Genomic DNA, 22,595 nt, shown 5'->3' on the forward strand with positions numbered 1-22,595 from the left:
TTTGCACCATATGTACAAAATTGGAAAGTACAATCAATACAAGAAACTCCATAACCCATCGACTATACACTTTACCTACACCCATAGTCCATTATTATCCATTATCATCTATTATTATTATTCCTCTCGTGTACATTTCCGCTTCTGTCACACCTCAGAAATCATTCCTCTGCATTGCAAAACCTCACAAACACCAAAAAGCTGCATTATCACTTCTGTGAGTTCAATGAGCTGCATTATCACTTCTATGAGTTGATTCTCTGAGTTGATTCATCCGGCATCAAGCTGTGCATGCACATCCTCTGCTAATACTTCAGATCCTCTACAAGCTGTTGTAGTTGACAGAGGGATCTGCCTTATTTTCCCTCTCAGTTCATCTTTTTGTTTGACATCTAGCAAAGTCTCTACAGCTGCACACATGCACTCCTTCACTATCTCCCCGGCAGTAAATGGCTTTTTCGTGTTGTCCGAGTCGCAGCTGAGTGCTCGCTCCTTTTCACGTTGCTGAGCAGTGAGGGGACTTTTGTTAAACATTGATACTGGGCTTTGACTTCATTCAATTTTGTGTCCTTCCTGCAGACTGCTGTAGGTTTGTGTTTCGTTTTTGTTATGCCATTTCACGTTTCCATTTGTTATGATGGTCAGCGACCTTGAACAGAGACACACAGGGTACAGGGCGAATGAATGCAGGTTTGCGTGTCTATTCGTCCTTCAATGCTCTGTTTGCAGCCATGAACTCGTCGTTGTTTGGAACAAGCGTGTGTCTCCACTTCGCGTCTCTCTTTTCACGTCTCTGCTTTTCACGTCTCTGCTTTTGTCTTTCCTGTGCTGCGGCGCTCGTATACTTTGGTCTTGAAGCCGCAGTCAAAGGCTCAATGCAGCTGTCCTGAGCTGCCCTATCAGCACCTGTCCAATATAACACCAAACTGTTGCATCATATTTTAACATTTGACGTTTTGGGGTCCGGATAAAGGCATCTTGCTTGGTGAGAGGGGTGGCATCACTGCGCTTAGTCGACACTAACACTCACACACACACAGCTGCCGGGCAGACACTCAGGAGACGTATTGAAGTTATATAGCCCATTTTTATTTTTCACTCTGAAATAATTACCGAGTACAGGACCTGTGTGACCTTATAGATGGCTACAGCCCTGAGCCCCTCTGTGTGTTCCATTGGCAAATAAAGCCATGGAGGACGAGTGAGTTCTGTCCTCTGATGAAACGGCTCAAAACATGTATTGAAAGTGCCGTATCTTATTTTTTCATTTACAATTTAAAACCTTTGCAAAAGAGTAAAAGGAGCCATTTCCAGTCCAGTTGATAGAGCAGGAATGTAAATAGAGCAATGTAATTAATTTGGCGGCAGATAAAGGTCAGATGTAAATGACCTGAAAAATCATGAAATTCCGTCTCCCTTTAAATGCAGGCTGAGTCTAATTTCACCTGGAAGCTTCGCTGCTCAGTTACTTGTATCTTGAGAACAAAGTGATTTTAATGGAGCTGGAGATTGGAGGTCGTCCAATTGGATGACCATGGGACTGGGTCTTAGCTTTTTGCACGTGATGTAGTTCTGCTGGCTTGATCAGGCTGTGACCTCCAACATGCACTGGTTTACAGCTGCATGTGACTCGGCCAAATGTGAGGCCTTGGCAGCCGGTGGGGAAAATGGTGGCGTGTCATGTCCTGATGAGTGAGTTGTTGCCACAAGTGGAATGTCAGGACTTGACAGCTCTATTTATTTATTGATTCGATCCGAGCATGTTTGAACATTTCTGACTGCATTAAATCACTATATTGTTTAGTTTGTTGGTGTCTAAGGGATCTTTTTATAGCGCATTTTTCATTTTGTCAGCCTTTACACTCCCAGACTGACAACTGATCATACTAAAGTAAGTTGACCAGCGTATGAGCCATGTTGATGTTATTCTCTACCTCCCCACATTATTAACCCTATATCGACTTTCTCCTCCCCTCAACTATTTGTTTTATGTCAGCTATACCCAATAAATCCTTAAGGGGGCGTGTGCTGCAGGTGGACAGACTTCTAACACTTCTAACAGCAAGCTGCTGCAGTGAAGTTAGACAGTAAGAAAACTAAATATTATATTGAAAACTTGTTACCTTTTTTTACACTTTGTCAGTTACTTAAATGAATTTGCTCATATTTTCACTGAATTCATAAATATTAATCATATCTATCTTTTTAAAAGTTTTAATCGAAGAAACTTTAATCATATACAATGATATACAGCTATAAATGACTGATTTTCTTCTTTATGTAACCATGTTTTTCCTGATGCTCACTGGTCACGAAGTATAAACTTACCTTCAGTTCTGACCTGATTACATTCTGAGCCGGCTAAGAAATAATTGCACCTTTCGGGTACAGGAATGCGTCCAAACAAATCCTCCTCAGGGCCCCGAAAATGTAAGACCAGTCCTGCCTGTGAGCATTAATCATAAAAATTCTCTGAGCTATGTTCAGTCACTGCAGGATTTGGTAGTCAACTCCTCCCTGGCCAGAATGGAATATGACATGCATCAATCGGACTGGAAGAAAGTGTTGTGTGATTGGGCACAGCATGTCTCCCCTCATTCACCATGAAGCAAGGCTATTCAAAGTGGTTATAATGACAGCTCAAACAGGGAGCCTTGTCTGGGAATAAAGATAAGGCACAGGAAGCGTGTTTGTGTGTGCATGTGCGTGTATTGGGTTACAAGGAGCGGTTACGTTGGAGCAGTGTGTAACAAGAAGGATAGACAGATGGACAGATTGGTGAGAAACTGACAGATGAAGAAAGAGAGAGAGAGAGAGAGAGAGAGGGAGCGCTCATCTAATACCAGAGAAATGGCAACAATTACACACTGCTGCGTTATTCAAAGATGCAAAATAGCTCCCATCACAATTTATCTCTTGTTTTCATTAAAGCTTTCTCTGCCCGTCTCTCCTGTTTTGCAACTGGTGAAATCAAATTGAATTTCAGTGAGTGTTCAAGGAAACTCACAACATGTTTCCACCGTCACTTAATCAAAGAAGTTAAAGTGATAATCACAAACTGGCAGAATTAATACAAGAGAGGTGCAGAGGAAAACATTAAGACAAAAACATGTAGCCTGTGTGTGTGTGTGTGTGTGTGTTTGGCTTTTGGGATGAATCAGAACTTAAACAATAAGACACTACCTTTTGCCACACCTCTGTTCACACTGAGTGAAAACAAGCCGACAGTAGTTAATAGCTCTTTCATGGTTCCTCCTGAGAAACACACTCTGGTCTCATACGTCAGCAGTGTTATGAAGGATGCTGACTATACACTCTCTCACGAGCTTCACTGGCGTCATGGGTGTGTCTGTCCAGGTGTGTCTGTCCAGGTGTGTCACGTGTTGACAGAAGTAAAGAACGAATTGAAAACTAAACTTTCATGGCAGCTCAGGACCTGTGGATTTGTCTTAGTGGATGCATTTCAGAAAGCTTGAACCTCAATGTGGCCTCTTTCTCAATATTCACCATATCTAGAAGGTTTCTCTCAAGTATGGTACTTAAATACAATTTTGAGATACTTTTCTTCAGAATTTCCAGACTCTAAACTTTAACTCTAAGCTGCAGTTTGAGAGAGGAATACACTGTTTTACTCCACTGGGTTTTTCTGAAGGCTGGAGTTGTTACTTTTCCAGTCAAGGTTTTAACACCTCAGCACAGTATGACAACTAGTGGTTACATCTGATATTCTATTTCTCATAATAGGTAGTTTAGATTTTTATACTTGGGTAAATTTAGCTGCAAATTAATTATATTTTTCCTCTGGTTAAATCTAGACAGCGTAACTTCTACCCATGCTATAGTCATTATGTTATATGTAGGTATTTCCACTATTTCTTACAGTTGTTCTCACACTGCCACATTTGAATACTCCTTACACTACTGCTACTTATTTACATATGAACTGCATGACATAGAAAGTGCTTGTGTAGCGTGATGCAGTTAACCCCCTATGCAAAAACAGCATAATTATATGCAAATACAATCTAGCTATCAAATCTGTGTGCTAAATAAATAATATTTTGTGGAGGAATACAAACAAAGGATGCCACCAGCTGTCCTGTAATCCTTGTGCTCACTTTGTATTCTGAAACAAAGCGGCTTGACTAGCTGGGACTTCATACTTGACTGGGCATAGATTTCCTGTGGTGAAAAGCTCCTGCTGGTGTGAGGCAATGGAAAGCTGTGCGAGGCCTGGTGCTGTTTGGTCAGGGCAGAGGCTGGGGCTGGAGCTATAGGTGGATATTATAATTCATGCAGCTTTGCACACCGACCAGGGATAAGCTCACCTCAAGGTCAGGGAGCTGTGAGTGGAATACTCATAGGGAAGTCAAGGCTTATTTCCACATCTCTCCAGATCCGTCTCCATCTCAGAGCAAATAACCAAAGATTCTGCTTGTGGATGTGCGGCAGTATGTTAGAGGACTTGCCCAGAATGAAAATGCTTGCAACAAAACGTTAGGGCTGTGCTTGTAGTGCAAGGGATTTTGCCATGGAACGCATGCTGATCCTTAGATTTAGGTGAAAGGAATGTATATTTTTAAAATATACATAAGCAGATTTCAATGCAAATTACACGTGTTTCTCTGCATAATGCTGAAAATGGTAAATGTTCAAGTGTGGGAGAGCCACATAGAGCACGGCATAACATAACATATGCCCACACCCATATTCAAACATAAGGAAGAAAGCACACGCACACGCACACGCACACACACACGCACACACACACACACAGACACAGACAGACACACACACACACACACACACACACACACACACACACAGGCGATCCCAGGCAACATAGACAAGTGTGCTTACTATAGCCTGAGGTAAAACCACGAGGCTCTCTTGATGTACAGTGCATACAGCATGACAATAACAAATTGATGGAGTTTACATCTCATCTATTATTTATATTATTTCATGGTTGTGGGCAATCCTGGGGAGAATGAAGAACATCCCAGATGTTTGGATGAAAGCTAGAACTTCCTCCAAGGCTTGTTGGATTCAGGTTTTTATCTGTCACATTTAAATATGAATCCCTCTCTGATCGGTTCTATCGTTCCTGGCGCTGCTGTAGTTAACAGACACAAAAACATCATGACTCACCGAGTCACAGGCTGTTTACAGATGTCATCTGAATGAGGAGGTGTATCAAACTGATATTTCTACCCTCTGTGGTGCACCAGCTTTATTTGTGCTTCATTATTAAACCCCACATCTTAAATAAGTGTCATTTAAACAAAAGACTTCACCTCAGCTGGCCTTAAAAAGTGGCTTCATGCCCTGAATGAAGGGGTAATTTTGGCTTTTCTAGCTGTTTTACATAAATACCCTTGCCTCTGACATACATCAATATGTAAAATTCCATTAGCTGCAATTTGAGTGATTCGTTTCACAGTGCCTCTTCCCCACCTACAAGTAAAAAGGCCAATTTTTGTCTTGTTTCATAGAAGCCACCTCTTGGCTAATGAGCTTTCTCTTTGATTGGCAGCCGTGTTTGGCTGAGAGTGAAGTCGGAGCTGATTAGTCCAGCGTCTAGATAGACACCAGAAGAAAATCAGAAATGTTCTAAGAGGGTGTTTTCATGAGCTGACTGTAGGGAAATGGAATGACTAAAAGGAATTGAGTTCTCACTGTCATTACTTCACACATCAAAGTGCTAAAATCACCTGAAATGCAGCCGAGGATGTTTGCCAGTGCAGCACATCGACCTTTTGTACACAATCATCATTGTAACATCATATGAAAACAACTTCAGAGTAATGTCACAGCCCCAGATAATTCCTAAGTGAATATTTCAATCATCTCATTCCAATCCCACGTATCCCCTCCCTCCTTCATTAAGAACTAGAGGCTCATCTTCACACACGTGCCATTATACCACATATATGTCACATGATATTGAGCAGGACTTGAGACACCATTTAAAATAACAAGTATTGATCTTGACTCATATTTAGTTTCTACTTGATATTTTATTAAAAACATTTTGGTTCTAAATCGGGGGACCTGCCGATCTTCCATCTCTACACACAACTGATGAGGAAACATAAAGGCGAAAACACCATTTGTGAAATCAATATATACAGTGTGTCAATAAACAGTTTAAAGCACTGTGACAAGGAGAAAATGATTCCAAATTCAGATAATCTCTACTTCTCCCATCAAAATCATTCTTTGTACAATCCCCATCAGCAGCCAACCCACTGATCACCCAGCCAGGCCTCAGGACAGCCTGGAGCAGTAGGAGTCAGTGGAGAAAGCAGCTTTGCGCGGTGACAGAAGTTCATATATGCAACCAGGAGCAACATCTTGCCATACAAAAAGCATTTTGAAGTGATCTCGAGGGGGGAGATTCATCCTCCTGAGCCATTCCACATTTAGCTTCATAGAGACACAGGAAGTGTCCGCACAAATGCACAACACAAGGCCAACATGTGTGCTGGAAACTGTCCACAGTGGATACCTCTGAAACTAAGTAATTATTTTATCACCCTCCCTTTTCCTTCAATTGCTTCTTTTTTATTACAATAGAGCCAAAAAAGAGGTGACGTCATAAACCTCTATTTATATACGTTTATGCTGTCAGGTTGGATTATAAAATAGGGATCTGAGTGAATCAAACACATGAGCCCCCGCAAATGTTAACGGATGCTCAACGCATTCTGACACACAGCTTCACAACCACATTGGTGTCACAGGTGTCATGATTGTGTTCTCCCACAGGGGAAGAACACGTGAGGCTTCAGTGATTTCTGTTTCTGATCTTTCTCCAGCCAACAGAGAAGGCAGCAGTTTTACTTCTAAAGTGATGTCGTTCTCCATAATGTCCTTTCACCTGCTTGTACACTTTGCTGATAGCCAATGTACATTCCTCAATCCCCAAAACACAACTCCCTACCTTCTGCAAATAACAGTAAAGGCTTTCAAATATCAGCAACTCTTGTTATCTGTGAGAATTCCAGAAGTCCAAATACAGCAGGTTAAGCAACAGAACAGCCAGTGCTCAGAAATGATGTGAAGTTGTAGTGAATTATAGTATAAAACCTTAAGAAGAGCTGGACTGGAGATAATGGAAGAAGAACATGTTGTCATTGCCTAATCTAAGAGGAATACAGAAAGATATCCTCAATATTCCCAATCTAAATGATCTGGAACAGAAATGCACTGCAAACACAAAAACTGTTTTTTATAAATGATATGTATTAGTGTGGACGAAATGGTGTGTCGTCTGCATGTCTACACCGTTCTTGTAAGGGGTTGGAACTCCATTTGCCACCTGAGGAGCTTGACTGCTAAGTGAATTCAATAGTGCTGCAGATATCAACATTAGAGGTTCTGGCTCGTGCAGAGATGATTGCCAGTTGCAAATTCAGGATGCAAATCTCCTAGTCCACCACACCCTCAAGGTGCGGCTGTGCTAGATTGTGATCCGATGTGTCTGGAGGTTGTTAACGGTCTCTGAGACAATTAGACTTACTGCTGTATGAGTTCATTAAAGATGGGATGACTGACTGTATTCCTTAAGTAACTCGGTGGGCTGTGGCATTCAAATTTGTTTGTATAATTCGTGATGAGAAACATTCCTACCACCACCAATAATCTGAACCAAGATTTATGCAGACTTTTTGTGACTTTACGATCTGCATGTCACAGCAGATAGTGAGATTCATCCAGTAATGCTTTCCCTAATCTTCATCTGTCCAGTTTAGTGGAGCTTGTGCCTGCTGTAGCCTGATCTGAGCTGATAGGAGTGGAGCCCAATGTGGTTTTCAGCTGCTACAGCCCATTCATTTTAAGATTTGTGTGTTGATGCAGAGACGCTCCCCTCTACATCACGGTTGTAACGCATGTTCATTTGAGTTACCATCAATTGTCAGCTTGAGCCAGTCTCCAACTTCTCATGTAAACTCTCATTAGAAAGAAGTTGATGCCCACATACAGTAAAGGCTGCTCGCTGGATGTTTTTGTGTTCACTGTTCTCTGTGAAGTCCTGTGATGTTATGCGTGCAAATCCCAAGAGATAAGCAGTTTCTGAGATACCAAGACCGTCAACAACAAGCATTTCACCGTCAAATACACTTGGATCACCTTTCACCGCCTTTCTCATGTTTGGTCTGAGCAGCAAATGAACCCTTTGACTGTTCCTGTATGTATTATGCATAGAGTTGCTGCCACATGATTGGCTGACTGGATATTTGCATTAACAAGCAGCAGTACAGGTGTATCTAATAAAGTAGCCGCAGAATGAATTTTCTGGGTGATGGTACCCAGTGGGAAGCATATGTATGAGATTAAGACCCTGGAGAACTCCACAGAATGTAAGTGCAGAAGATGAGAAAAGGCTGAAAAGGCATCTATTGAAGAGTCAAAAATGAAATCAGCTTTGAGATGTACCTGAAACACGACCCCTGTGCTTTAGATGAAAATCAGGATGGTGTGGCCGGCTGCATGAAAAGCAGCAGTCAGGTCTGAAAGAATTAAAATGTAGCCGTCTCCTTCATCTGTTGTGGAAGGAAGTCACCTTCAAAATGACAAAGTCAGTCCAGTGGAGTGGCCCGGCGCCAGAATCAAATGAATTATATCAAGAGTTCAATGGAAAGACTTGAGGTAAACCTTTCCAAGGCCTAAAATGAAGACGCTTGTTTGGATGTGGGTCTGGATTTGTTTACTTGTCTATTTTAAAGGTTTGGTGTTGATTGGTGCACGTGGGTGTAGCAACACTCATCAGGTAACAATACAAGGTGGCAACTGCAGGCTTGTGGGTGTTCACAGCCTCACCCAGTCATGTTTGTGGGTGCTTGCCTCGCCTCAGCAGCGAGCAAAAACAAATGACTTTTAACTTCATGCTCCAGTACATCTACGATTGAAGAGTTAAGTGTTTATAATGGTTGAAAATTTTTGGACTTCCTCATTAATCACTCCGAACAAAGATTCATCCAAGTGATAACACTTACTGAGCAGGGACCAGACACACACTGACACATCACATCTGTTACATAGACTGTAACAGATGTGATGTAATGTATAGAAGTCTTCTCAAGCTCATTTGGAACCCTTTTGATGTGTGTTGACATCAGAGTAAAACCAGAAACGTAACTATTCACGGTTCAGGCTTGGAACGTGTCTGAACCTCAGTGTTTCCTGCAGCTCTCTGTCACACTTGATGGCTCGTCTTCTACAGTAAAGCATCTTCACTTCATCAGTATTTCTCAGGTTTCTTGTATCATCTTCAGGTCATCTGTTTCATTTCCGTTTTGAACCACGTCATGGTTTGGTCTATTTGTCATCCAGTTGCCAGCGTGGTTCAGACGCCACCAGGGAGAGTTTCCTGTGAGATATGTGAGCCTTTTTAGAATTCATTGCTCCTTCTGTAATTGTGAGCTGCTCAGGCCTTTGATGCAGCACAGGAGCTCAGAAATCAAAAGGAAAAAAAGAAAATTACAATGTTACTGTCACATTTTGTCCTGCTGGCTATAAAATATACATCTTGCAGAGGATACAATGGCTTCGGTTAGATAGATAGATAGAGCGATAGATAGATAGATGGATAGATGTTTATACACCGACGCTGCTTTTGGTGTGTTGTGAATTTCAGCACTCAACCAAATTGCGAGTCGCAGCTCTAATAACTAGTGAACTGAGTGCACAATTCTTCACAACCTGATTAGCAAAATGATTGTGGAGTGTGGATGGCTGCTGGGCCATAAGCAGCAGCAGCAGTGGTGTCGCTTCAGTGTGTGTGTGTGTGTGTGTGTGTGTGTGTGTGTGAGAGAGAGGGTAAGAGAGAGCAAGGGAGCTGCTGTTATTATGTTTAGGGAGGTAATTTGGCCTTAATCCACACTTAAAAATCTTGCCTTCCCCCCTACAGTTTTGCCCTGGAGCCTCGGCTGCTGTACATAAAGTCTGACCCGGGGGAATGTTGTTGTAATTCCGACTATATTTCATTGTTGGATTTTTGTGGATTTGTGAGGCAATGGTGTGAAGAAACGGGCCTCATTGAGTCTCCTCTGCAATCATATCCTTTTAATGTCTTCTGCCTTTAACACATTCTGACACCTTAGTCGGTCACCCCACTGTCCATTAATTGCAAACTCTCTAAAATCACTTTCATTATTTTTGTTCTCTTTGTCTCTCGGCCTCCGGCATTTTGATTAACATTTACCACACTGGGTTCATCATAAATTTGTTCTCAATAAATGAATAGACGACAAATTCTACAACGGGCGTGATCGCACAGACATTAAGTGTGAGAGTAAGTTATGTTCCATTACACAAACATGTAGAGAGAACGGGATCAGGCTCTGAACGTCTCACAGTAACTGCAGAACAGCAGAAAGACACCAGTCATGTCCACTAGGGGACAGAATATCTCCTGCTGTTTGTTAGCTCTGTTGAACAGTGTTTACAGCTCACCAACTCTCTCTCTCTATCTCTTTCTCTCTCCTTTTCCCTTTCCTGCTCTCTCTCTCGCGCTCTCTCTCTCTCTCTCTCTCTTTCTCTCTCTTTTTCTCTCTCTCTCCCTCTCTCTTCATTCTGTGTGTGTCTCTATCTCTTTCTCTCTCCCTTTCCCTTTCCTGCTCTCTCTCTCTCCCTGTCCCCCTCTCCCCCCTCTCTGTCTCTGTCTCTGTCTCTGTCTCTGTCTCTGTCTCTGTCTCTCTCTCTCTCTCTCTCTCTTTCTCTCTCTCTGTGTCTCTCTCTCTCTCTCTCTTGCTCACTCACTCTCCCTCTCCCTCTCCCTCTCTTGCTCTCTGTGTCTCTCTCTCTTTCTCTCTCTCTCTCTCTTGCTCTCTCTCTCTCTCTCTCTCTCTCGCTCACTCTCCCTTTCCCCCTCTTGCTCTCTCTCTCTCTCTCTGTCTCTGTCTCTCTCTCTCTGTCTCTCTCTCTCTCTCTCCCTCTCCCCCCTCTCTGTCTCTGTCTCTCTCTCTGTCTCTCTCTCTCTCTCTCTCTCTCTCTCTCTCTCTCTCTCTCTCTTTCTCTCTCTCTCTCCTATGGAAACCAAATTGATTGCTTGTTGGAAATATTGCCGTATTACAAATGCATGCAATCTGAGAGAAAAGAAGAAAATCTGTTGTGTTTTAAAGTCCATCCCGGTGTAAATCAAGAAGAAAAGTATGGATGGGAATGTTTCTTCTTTCTTTCTTACGTCTGTTCATTCATGCGTTTGTTGCCATCAGCATCTTTAATAATAATTGCTACAAGGACGTCTGCATCTCCAAGTGTGTCGCACCATCAGCACTTTTGCAGGACTCATCAGATGAACACAAACACTTGCAGACAAACACAGCGCGCCGGCTGTGTCCTTCTCTGCACTAATGATGACGTTATATCTGGCAGTAATATGGAGAGCAGGACTCCATCTCATCTGTGGACTCCGAGTCGACTCTGTGATGACTGCAGAGGAGATTTTTGTAATAGGGAGGTCTCCCTTCATTATGACACTATAGGTATGGCTGCAGCAAAATAAATTATGCTGTATATATTGCTGGTATTGCTTATTAATGAGGCAGAGTTCTTCTCCCACATTGTGAATTATTTGACTGCACAAGATTCATAGTTCTCTCATTTTGGTTTATACTTGTTTCCTGCTTGTAGAATAGAACATGCTAATTCTTACTATGAATGCTTAACGGGTTGATAAAATGTGCAAATTCTATTTTTTACAAAGTGTGTTCTATCAGTTTTTGATGTCAAACAGCATCTCCTTCTCCCTCCTGTTGTCCCTCTTCTTCGTCTTCCTCTCTCTGGCCCGGGTCCTTGTCTCACCGGCTGTGACTGAAATTATTCACCACAATTCCCTATTCATTGGCTCTGCTACAGTGGTGTCCAAATTCCTCACTGAATATTATTATAACCTTCATAGTGGACAATCATTTTCTCGCAATACTAGAAAATGTGATGTCACAAAGAGTCAGTGTGAGCGTTTTTTGACTTGGAATGAGTCTAACTGAGGTTTTACACATAAAAGGAAAGAGATATGTTGAAAAGCTGTGTTTGGTAGAGGCGGTATGTATTCTAGAGTTCTCCTCTATTGAAGGACTGCAAAAATACTTTTCACATTTGGATGCTAAAGCTGAAAAGCAAAGTTATTCTGAATACTTGAACTCCATCCATTCGGTTTTCTAAAACTTTTTAAAACAGTAATTTAGTTTGTGATGGAGGTTACACCAAATTAACCACATAACTGATCAATGCACACTCACTCAATGTTCTTTTTCTTCTTCTTCTTCCTCCTCAACAGGCTCTATTAAATGTGTTGAATGGGAAGGCTACAACCACACACAGCGTCCCTCAGAAAAATAAAGTGAAACACTGAATGATTAAAAAACAGAAAAAGGGTGACAGGTGCAGGAGGTTCATCACAAAAGAGATAATGCATCTTAAAAAATGTTTTAATTATCAGCATTCAAATGAGATATGCATGTCGTTAATATCAGTTGAGGCTGATGTGCCATAGTGCAACTGTAGTATCTTTTATTGGGCAAACTATCTATTGCTGTTCTGACCATTCCTCACCTGTCCACTAGGGGTCAGCAGTGTGCACCGCTCTGCTTATCATCTCATTCTCCAGCCTCACCTGTTAATTAATCATCTCTAAGTTTCTGCCTTCAGTCATTCTTACTCACATTTTCACTTACTTTGTTTTCCATTGCCTTCAATTCCTGCCAACTTTTCCTCATAAAGCATCACGTTTTGTGCTTCTCTCTGAATCCGAGCAGATTATGTTGATTTATATGCTTGACATTTTGAATAATTAGCTATGCCTTTCAATAAGGATTTAAAAAAGGACGATTCATGTTGTTTCTATTGAGTCATGCTCAGCTTAATCCTCTCAGGTTCTCTCTCTCAACGTCAAATACTCTAAAACAACTTCTGATTTTGTCATCAAACAAATCACATAATTACTGCCCCCATGAGTTTCCCCCTACATTGCTACTGGGCTGACTGCTGGCACTACACTGAAATACCTGTTGCATACGTACAGGTGGTGAAAATGGTGGGGACACATTCTAGTTTAAAAATATGGCTATCAATCCTGTTATACGGTGTGCTATTGATATGGATGGTACAGGGTTGAAAAGTAACAAAGGGGGCCAAAGATGTGTGAACACGATTACATTTTCTCTGCTAAAGACTGAGATGCCAAACAACATCAACAACTTCTTTATTCCACTCATATTTGGACAAACATAATTGGAGCACACATATCTCTGTAGCTGAAATCTGACCATGGCTGTACTTTTGAGTGAAATTGACTTTCAACAGCCAATCATGTTCGTCCTCTTTCCTCTCTCGCTCCCGCACTCCTGAGGCGAAACATTACTGCATGTAAGTATTCTGCCACACTGCCTTGACCAATAAGGCAGAATGCTTCTGAAGGCTTTGGGTTGGACTTCAAGGACAACAAGCAAAGCAAATGCGTGAATGAAGTTCCACCTACTCTTGAACTTAGAGCCAAGGGGAACTCAGTGGGCACCAGCTTGATTTTTTTCTTAAATTCTTGGTATATATTGTTTTGTTTTAACATCGTATGTTTTGTTTCTTAGTAGCTGAGTGACTTGGTCCATGATTCTAAAGCTGCCAACAGTCCCTATGCATCTGACAATAAACTAAATTTTAAATATTTTTTAGCTTACACATCCCCATAAAGAAGAGTTATTTTGTTATGATTAGTTTTATTGGTAGTCCTCTGTCTGCATTTGGCTCTAATGAACTTACATTCTGTCTCTTTCTCTCGTGTATGGAATGATGTGAACACAATCGTGACTTCTCTTCCAGACGCCACTGAAATCTGAACTCGGCCTCTCAGGTCTTTGAGTCTCCAGTTTGATGTAAGAACTTGATTAAGGATACAAGAAAAATATGTAAAATTCCCAAAGTATGATGAGGTCAAAATAAAATATGACCCTTTGATAAGCCATGTCTTTGCCTTCACAATGTGAAACAATGTGTTATATTTCACACTTAACCCAATTTATGGAACAAAGGCCCAGACTTTGACTGATATTTTCATCATTAAGGACATTACAGGCAATGGATAATTTAGAGAGATTATAAAATCTTTGCAAAGCAGCAGAGTAATCAAAATGAATATCATATTTAACCAAATGAGGTAAGCCATTAGTCTTCATTATTGTCTCATTTTGTTACATTAACTGAAAACAATTGCAAGAATGGCTGGAACTTGATTTAGCAGGATCAATCAGCAACACACTCATTGTTATACTGACCAAACTGGCCCCAGTGCCTGAGCCTTGGATCTTAGGACTTGAGCTTTATATCCAGAATTACAATGAAAGGCATTAAAGCATGGTCTGAGGGAACGTATTAGCTCCTGGAATTATATAATTACACACATAATTTAATGTGAGCCCTGTCCCAAACACTCTAAATGTTTTTCCGTGCTGAGATCTACAGTGTGTTTTAAAGCTTAAGTGGCAAATTAAGTCCATCTGAACGTACAGCAGAGCCCCTCATTTATTCATCCTGTGGTTTAGAGGTGCAACAACGCCACTTTGATTTTCAAGGCCACATTTCCAGGGTCATTTATGTTGATTTGTTGCACAAGTGCTGCAATTAAGGGACGTCCTTCATTGGCAGGTTGACTTACTGTACATCCACTTCACTGCAGTATCTGCTCTTCTGTCACCTCTCTGTAGCTTTAGATTTGTCAAAGCAAGGCTATCAGTGCCAGCAGGAGGAAAGGGATGAAGGAACGAGACCTGTGAATTAAGGGTGTAATCATCAATATCCCACAACGCTGCCTCGCCGTGAACTGTGAAGCCGCCGCCTCCTCCTTCGTATTGAATTTTGTGTGCACATCAAGGTATTGTTCCCAAGGTGAACATTCTCACGTGGTTCTGACTGGGAGCTTGTAAGAAAGCATTGTTGAGGTTGTTCATCGGCAATTCAGCTTCTTTGCATGAGCCTGCATGAGTGTTAAAAGAAAATATAAAAGTGAAGCTCTTCTCTTTTCCTTTTCAAACTAGGTAAATTAGAGATCACAGTCCATGTCATTGGCGCTCTGTGGTGTCTATGTAAATATCTCTGTACTGCTGTTTAACATTTCCCTTACTAATGCAACACTGAAAGCCTCGTCAGCCCCTGTTGGGCAGCCTGCTGAGGTCAGCATCCACGACACGTCAGGTTCTTCTGCAGATCTCCGTTTGGGGTGCAGCATTACCATATAAACTTTGTTAATGACCTTGTCATTTACACAACTTAATTACCAGAGTTGTGTCCCTTGAACATCTTCCCGTATGAATTATACATCAGGAAGTAAGGCAGCAACACGAGGAGCTGGAATGAAGGCTAGGCATTAATATACTGTGTGTGTGTGTGTGAGAAGTACATCTTCAGCAAGATGATAAATGCACTTCTAAGGGATTTGTGGTTGAACTTTATTATGCTTCCTAGTCAGTGGAGGAACATGTTTACAGGGTATAGTAACTCCACAAGCTCCTGAGATTCTTACATCCTACAGACAAAGTGCTGCAGAGAAGAGTTTCATTGCCCTAGTTGTGACACGGACGGGTATCATTAGGATGTTGAAGATATTTATTTTTTTACTATTTTGTGAAAGAAAGAGATTGTTGTTCTAGTTTTCCTTTGTCGGGAATAATAATAGTATTTAACCTCTTGTTGCTTTTGCCCTTAAAACCTGAGCTAAGCAAGCTTAAAGGAGAGAGTTACTTTGCCCTTTCATAACAACTTTTGCGACAGCCGTATGAAAAGCTGTCTTTGTTTCTTGTGTCATTACACTCGTCTGCTTCCTGCTGGAAAACAAATGAGACTTTTTGACTTCAGTTCCTATTCCCAGAGGAGGAGCTTTCAGCTGCTTGACTGACATTATCTACAGAATTAGGAGCATACTTTAAAAGTGTATTATCTAAAGCTGGTGCTGTTACTGTTTTATCTGATGAGTGTCACCGTGAGTTGTGGTTGATCATTTTTGGGATTGAAGCTCCTTGTTTTTTCAGACAGGGGTGTCGAATGCAAATGGCGCCACAGCTGATCAAGCAGTCAAACACGCTGGAGTGATGTAGGTTATGGCATCTTAATATCTATCTTTTAATGTAAAGCTTTAAACTTTAAACTTAATGTAATGAAAGAGCTCTTCTGTATTTTCAGAATTTATGCTTTTTATGCTTTTATGCCTTTACCATGAGATGTGTGGAAGCACAAAAATGATCAGTATATAAATGAAAATACAAGTAAATACCCACATGTTTTTCCATAAATGAACATGAAATGAGCCTGGACAATGGAATCATGTAAACATGTCCTAGTTTCATTCCCTGGATCTGTATCAGCACCCAAAAAGAATTCAGATTCATAGCTGGGCCCTTAGTCAACCTTTCACTGTTTCACCGAGATGGGGTCAGAACTTTGTGACAACTCATTCTAGCATAGAAACAGACAGATTCAGACAAAACTATAGGTTTGTTGATGGAGGCAAAAATGCATTCCATCCATGGGGATGTTTCTGTAAATGCTATCATGATAACAGTCTCTCACATGCTCTCCCATTTGGAATTAAGAGAGCTGTGTTTCTTCCCTTTCACAGCTTTATAGCTTGATACTTGCCTCTCAGATTATAGACATTCGACTGCTCCATGACAGCCATAATCACGGATGGGATGTTGAGCTCCTCTTTGAGTGTTGACAGCTAGTGTACACACTGTAATATATGTTCTGTCACTTTCATAAAGATGCAAGAACAACCGCTGTGGAGCGAATGCTAGAATAAAGAGACTATGACTTGTGTACACACAACGGCCATGGAACTGCTTTCATACCGCTACAGTGGTTATTGTTACTGTTGTTGCTAGACCAAAACTAAATAAGTAGTAAATGAAAGGGAAGCTGGCAGGCAAAGGGTAAGACACTAGAGAACACAACAGTCTTTGTTAGACTCTGGGCATTCTAATAATAGTCTGCTATCAATAAAACAGTGCACATTTGATACCCCTAAGTGCTATCACACACTCAGGCCTTTGGTGACTAATGAAATGACCCCTCATCACATGTTCTCTTTCACCAAGAGATTTAATACTTTAAAGTAATGAGAACAACAACTGAACTGTGAATATGTTTTTAATGAGTAATGACTGAAATGCCATCCCTGGAAAGAATTAAAAGCTTTTGTGTTTTATTCAGAAATCACAAGAGACGGAATATGCTGCAGAGAGGCTCCCTGTTATCTTCGCTCACTCGCTCGCTCACTCACTCACTCACTCACTCACTCACTCACCCACCCACTCGCACAGTGAATTGTCTATTCAAAGCTGACGGCATGTTTGGCAATGACATTATGAGGATTATCTCATAAATGAGGGTCGATTCAAGGACACATTGCAAAAAAGCTTCCATATGAATTAGATACAGCCACAAGATGGATTACAAAGGGTTGATATCGGACACACTACCTCCCAGGGTAGTGTTCTAGGGCCATTATTGTTTCCAGTTGTTCACAAGTGTTTCAGTCGAATGTATTGCGGTTCATCTCTCTGATAATGAGCGTCTTTGGGAAATTGACTGTCATTCTTTTTGGTTCACAAGTCCCTGACTGTGTTTCCTCAACACAAAAAAGAACAAAAACTCTAAATTGGCCATGGAAGCAGCCTTGTATGACAGTGCTACAATAAAGAACATTCTCGGCACACTTACAGTATTAGTGGCATCCCACATTTAGAATTGACACTGTAGGAATATGTATTCTTCTCAAATTGCCTAGCAAATTTATACAGTGTGTGATATCTAAATACTGACACATCAGGCTTACATCCTTCTTTTTCCATGACACTAGTGGGTGGAGATAAAGCATCAGGCTCTGCTGGTTTGGTACCAGGGTTGTCTGCGGTCACAGACAGGATCAAGTAAAGAGATGTATATGGATATAGATTATAAGATATACGATGGATACGATGGTGTTTCCTGCTCGTTTCGGGGCGCGGGAGGAGTACAAGTCCTCTATGGTGGTCAGGTTGGCGCCACTGATCCTCCCAGCTGCCCTGATTGTCCTCTGCAGTCTGTTCCTGTCCTGTTTGGTGGCGGAACCAAACCAAACTGTGATGGATGATGACAGGTCAGACTCAATCACAGCGTTGTGTGAATGAATCAGCAGCTCTTTTGGCAGGTTGTATTTCCTCCGCTGATGTAGGAAGTACATCTGGTGCTGGGCCTTTTTTGTGATGGAGTAGACGTTTAATCCTCATTTCAAGTCCTCATAAATTATATTCCTTAGGAATGTAAAGGCCTCCACTGCTGCCACTCCTTAGTATGGTGAGGGGTGCAGGGGAGTTGGGTTCCTTCTGAATCCACTGTCATCTCCAATGTCTCTAGCCTGTTGAGCTCTCGGTTGTTGCGACTGCACCAGAGAATGAGCCGATCGACCTCCTGTCTCTATCTGTATTGTTCGTATGACTCATTGTCATCACTGATGAGACCAGTGACGGTTGTGTTGTCTGCGGAGTTTCACGCTGGGTTCCCCTGAGGTGCAGTAGTTAGTGTACAGTGATGAGAGCAGTGGGGGGAGAACACACATCCTTGGGGGCGCCGGTGCTGATGGTTAATGTGGTTGAGGTGAGTTTCCCCGGCCTTACCTGCTGCTTCCTGCCTGTCAGGAAGCTAACGCTCCACTGGCAGGTGGGGGAAGGAACCATGAGCCTGGTGTCCTGTGATATTCTTCAGATTCAGCCTCGCAAACCGGTTCCTGAGCACAGATGTTGAGCTGATGGGTGTTTTTCCATTCTGACCTGTAATGCATATTAGTGTAATTCTTTAACTAAGATCCTTTTTATTCTTACACACTTATTCAACACCAAAATGAAAAAAACAAAACATTTATTAAATAATTGCTATGCTCTGTTATTGGTGTGATCATACGTGAGAGAGTGATTTCTATCAGAATAAATGGCTACTATCAGAATAAAATGTCAAAAATTAGTTATTTAAAGATTGCCTCCTGTATAGTATAGCTTAAAATTAAATTATTCATTTTAAGGTAACATACAGCATGTTTTCACTGCAAACTGAGCTATTCCACGATATTGTTAATATCAAAGTGAACACAACAAAGTGTTTTCAAACGTACAGTACATTACAATCATTTTGGCAGACGCTTTTATCCAAAGCGACTTACATTACATTACCACCCTTCGCAGAGGGGGGAGCAATTGAGGGTTCGGTGCCTTGCTCAGGGGCACCTCGGCAGGGGCTCAAACCGGCGACCTTCCGGTTCCCAAGCGGAAGCTCTACCCACTGAGCTACTGCCTAACCCTACATCTATCTGATCTTGTAATTGTGCTTCTTCAAGGGCCTTTGTAACATGAATCGTTCGCCGTATCCATGCCTCTATGCCTCTATGCCTCTACGGCGCCCCTGGGTGTCATGGGTAAAAATAAATGGTCATGTAAAGCGGCAGTGGCCAGGACAGGCAATATCCATTTTTTTTTGTATCCTCAAGATGTATGGTATTGCCTTTGCATCTTTCTCCAGAGGACCATAATGGAAATAAGATCTTTAATAGTGTTTTTAACCTGAGAAGATTTAATGTGTACTAAAATATCCTTGGAGATGAAATACTTTATACTATTTATTTATCTGGCATGTTGAGTAAAGCAGAATGTTAACGATTTTTCATAGCCACAAGCCATTATTAGTCAATGGGGTGAAATAATCAGATGAACTGGACTGAGTGAGGTGGACTAATGGTTGAACACTAAAGTTAGTCCCCAACCTGTCTGACTCACCAGATGTGGGCTGTTGGAATAAAATCTCCAATGGGCCCATTATTGCATCCTGCTTCCACTGCTGTCTGAGGCAGAGTAGGAATGAAAAACGGCCCTGGACCTTTGATTCAGACGAGCCCACCCAAACCCACCTGGAGATGCTGCACCACCCACACAGCTAAACACAGAAAGGAAATCATCACAGATTAACAGTGCAGTGAGATCCTCGCACTTATCTCCTACAAAATAATCCAAATTGAATTCCAAGAAATTTTACTACAGCTAAGTCTTGATAAATGCAAATCGCTTTCGTTCCAAAATGTGTTAAAATGGTACATAAACAGAATATTTAATAATTCAGAACAGGGATATTGACATAAATTCAAACCTCACCTTGCTCAAAGTCCTTCAGAGTCTCTTAGTCTTTTTTCGTTCTAAACATTCAGCAATTTAAACTTTCCATTATGATACAGGTACCATGAGAGCAGAGACTTGAATCCCAGATCATCAGCACCAAAGTCAAAAGCCTTTACGGGTACACCACAGGGTCAGGTGTGACCTACCCTGAGGCCCAAACTGGTACTCTAATGAGCCATTTGCACAGTATAACAGGTCTCCACAAGAGTCATCTGTCACGACCACACCACGGGGTGTTAACACGTGCTCACATGGAGGTGTTAGCAATCCATACTGGCCTGTGTGGACAATTTGCAGCCCACTGGTAGGCAGTAAGCGGTATGGGAGTATTCAGTACAAGCACTTAGAAGTGGTTAATGTTTTGAAAGTCATAATCGAGTCTCAAGGTTTGGCTCTCAAGTTTTAAGTCAAGACAGGGAAGTCACAAGCCAAGACTAACAAGTCCGAGTCAAATCACAACTCGTCAAAGGTTCTATGCCAAGTTCAATGCCAGAGTAATTGCAAATTACTGCACAAGCACTACCACATTTCTCAGATTAATGCAGAATAAGGAACAAATTGAACAGTCACGTCTAAGGCTGACAAACTGAGCTCAAACCTCCTACAAACGGACCATCTGACGTTCTCATCCGACATGTCAGCGTGGCATTAGCCAATTATAATATAAATAGATGACAATTTCCAGAATGGATAAACAGTATTTATAATTCAGAAGTGAATTGCCGATTCTTATTAGTTTAAGAAATGCTGCTGATGGATAGATGGATAGATGGATAGACAGATAGACAGATAGATGGATAGATAGATAGAAAGATAGATAGATAGATAGATAGATAGATAGATAGATAGATAGGGAATGGAGAAAGAATCAAGTCAACCTGAGGTAAACTCATTAGAATTCCTTGAATGTCAAACCCTTTAAGCATGTCTGAGAAAATGTGACAATACACAGTGGGTTTGAAAGAAAGGTTGACTATTCACCAGGCGCGCAGACCTTACCAGTGAAAAGGTCATTCCACGCTAAATAGTCAACGTTGTTGGAACCATTCCCTTGATAGAACTGCTGATAACTCTCTAAAATGAAATCTATCTGTGCCTGTGATGCATTACTGTTTCACTATCACTGGCATTAATTCATTACAGAAGAACCAGGCAGAGATCACAGCTTTGTGTTCCTTGACAATGTCACGCAGGCCTGCGCCATCCAGATAATTATGAGTCGAGAGCCGCGGCCTCCGAATGAGAAACCTCTCTGAGCTCATCTCATTCTTCTCAATGGGCCTCTGTCAGATACTGACAATGAGTGACCTTGTGCTTGGAAAAATCGGACCGAATTAACCATGGAGCAGATATCACTTACACTCCCTGGCTGCATTCCTCTTGAGGGCTTTAGTGTCATCTTTCAAAAACGAATCAACTCAACTGCCTAAATTACATCCCCTCTCCTGCACCACAACACTGACATGCTAATTTCCTCACACTGTCATTTGGCTTTGTCTTTGAAAGCAAAAAGGGATGTGATTGTTGACATTGTGAATAATGTATTCTCAATGTGTTGCCCATTTTGTTTTAGTCAAAACAAAATATTTAATATTTTATTGTGATTAACTTTTAAATCAAATCAAATTAGATATGATGTGCTTTGTGCTTCAAAATCCTGTCAACAGAATGAGAATGAATTGTTTTTGAATATCAATATAGTGTGGAGATAAAAGCTGTGAGTAGAGAGCTCATGAATGTAACATTCACCCCAAAGCTGGGTAAAATCAGCTCTGATTGTCTGAGTTTTAGTTACTTTCTGAATTGATCTGTTCTGGCTGTGCACTTAGTCTAGAAAGCGTATTCATTATATGAACTACCGTGTAGACTCCGTGCGCAACATGATGAATGATTGCAGCGTAGAATCTGAATGATCTTATCTCATCTCACCATGATCTCAGCTTGAACTTATTTTCCGGTATGCAGAATTTAAAATCAATGCAATGTTGTTGTAGTGAGCATGGGTGGGCTGAAAGTACATGAAATCCTCTGGCATACACACACAAACTATAATTTCGTTTTGCTTCTGCAATTAGTGGAGTCGACCTTCTGCTCCCTGGCCACATACTGTTTGCCTGCTCGACTGAAGAAGCTCACTGAAAACCTTTAGGTGTAGGATCTATGTGCTTCCTTCATTGAGTTCCTTGCAAACATTCACATGTCTCCTCAGGCACCATGGCAATTAGAACAAGTGACATCTACACTGCAACACGCACATAATATTCACTACACAAACACGCTAGTTGCATCTGGTAAATTAAATTATATTCTGGTAATTTTTGGTTGCAATCTCAGTTTGGATAGGAGTAGGGGTGTGTGTGTGGGGAATACAATGCGTTCTGCGCAGACATATTGAGTGAG

The sequence above is a fragment of the Genypterus blacodes genome, unplaced genomic scaffold (genome assembly GCF_046128005.1).
Source record: "Genypterus blacodes isolate CSIRO-AG114 ecotype Tasmania unplaced genomic scaffold, CSIRO-AGI_Gbla_v1 ptg000067l_1, whole genome shotgun sequence".
NCBI lineage: Eukaryota > Metazoa > Chordata > Actinopteri > Ophidiiformes > Ophidiidae > Genypterus > Genypterus blacodes.